This window comes from Scardinius erythrophthalmus (assembly GCF_964197995.2).
Source record: "Scardinius erythrophthalmus genome assembly, chromosome: 20".
NCBI lineage: Eukaryota > Metazoa > Chordata > Actinopteri > Cypriniformes > Leuciscidae > Scardinius > Scardinius erythrophthalmus.
In genome coordinates, this window is record NC_138240.1 from 5,031,844 (window position 1) to 5,033,523 (window position 1,680).

Consider the following 1,680-nt stretch of genomic DNA (forward strand, 5'->3'; position numbering starts at 1 on the left):
TTTGATCGCTTTATATGATGAACAGAATGTATTTAGGCTTTTATTCACATTTAAACTTCATCAACGCACACATCAGATATGGTAAACAGAAGCTCAAGCATGTTCGCTTGACTTGCGAGAACCAATGAGGTTCATTCCTGTGTTACGCAGCACGTTTGAGCTTCTGCAGGAACCAATGAGGTCTTGTGTTACGCAGCGCGTTTGAGCTTCCGAATTAAGCTTCTGTTTATGTTCGCTGATCAATGTTAATATGTAAATAAAAGCCAATTCAATCTGCTCATCATATAAAGCGATCAAGTCTCTTCAGAAAATTTTGGATTAAACCGCTCAATTCATGTGGGTTAGTTTTATGATCTCTTTATTAACTTTTTGAAGTGTCAAAGTGGTAGTTGCGTAACTGTCAATAGAGGGACAGAAATCTCTCAGATTTCATTAAAGGGTTAGTTCACCCAAAAAGAAAATTCTGTCAGTAATTACTCACCCTCATGTTGTTCCAACCCCGTAAGACTTTCGTTCATCTTCGGAACACAAATTAAGATATTTTTGATGAAATCTGAGAGCTGTCTCACTCCTCCACAGGCTTATGGACACTATAACTTGCTGGCCCAGAAAATGTATTAAAGACATTGTAATATAGTCCAAGTGACTCCAGTGGCTCAATCTTAAGTTTATAAAGCGACAAGAATACTTTTTGTGCGCAAAAACAAACAAAAATAACGACTTTATTCCACTTTTCATTTCCATCTCTCTGGGCCTCGAGTCTTTTCACGTAGTGTTTAAGCGTAGCTCGTCTGTGTTGCACGTCACACGCATTACACACATGATCAGCGTCACCCAATAGTGAGCCTACGTGGTGACGTGCAACACAGACGCGCTACGCTATTACACTACGTGAAAAGACTCGAGGCCCAGAGAGAAGGAAATGAAAAGTGGAATAAAGTCATTATTTTTGTTTGTTTTTGCGCACAAAAAGTATTCTCGTCGCTTTATAAACTTAAGATTGAGCCACTGGAGTCACTTGGACTATATTAACAATGTCTTTAATACATTTAAAGGGCCAGCAAGTTATAGTGTCCATAAGCCTGTGGAGGAGTGATCCAGCTCTCAGATTTCATCAAAAATATCTTAATTTGTGTTCCGAAGATGAACGAAGGTCTTACGGGGTTGGAACAACATGAGGGTGAGTAATTACTGACAGAATTTTCATTTTTGAGTGAACTAACCCTTTAAAAAATATCTTCATTTGTGTTTCGAAGATGAACGAAAGTCTTATGGTTTTGGAACGACATGAAGGTGAGTAAATAATGGCATTTTTGGCTGAACTAACCCTATAGAGCAACAGGAGTATCGATGTTTTCCTTAAAGAAACAGAACAAAGGGGATATAGACAGATCAAGAAAAGCTAACAGTCGAGATCAGAGGTGAGGAGAGAAAGAGTTTGTTTGTGGAGTATAACTGGAGCAGTCTTTAAGCTCACACTGTCTAATTAGACATTCAGAGCAGAGCGGCCCGTACCACTGGAGGCAGCGAATATTTTCAACTCAGTCTAAATCAAAGTTGCCTCTATCCCCGTCTCATCCCTTTCCCAGCCAGGATGTGCTATAGGAAAGAATGTGGGTTGCTTCGTGCATAATAAAGAGATTCTTAAAGCGAAGGTGCGTAGCTTAGCACTAACTACAA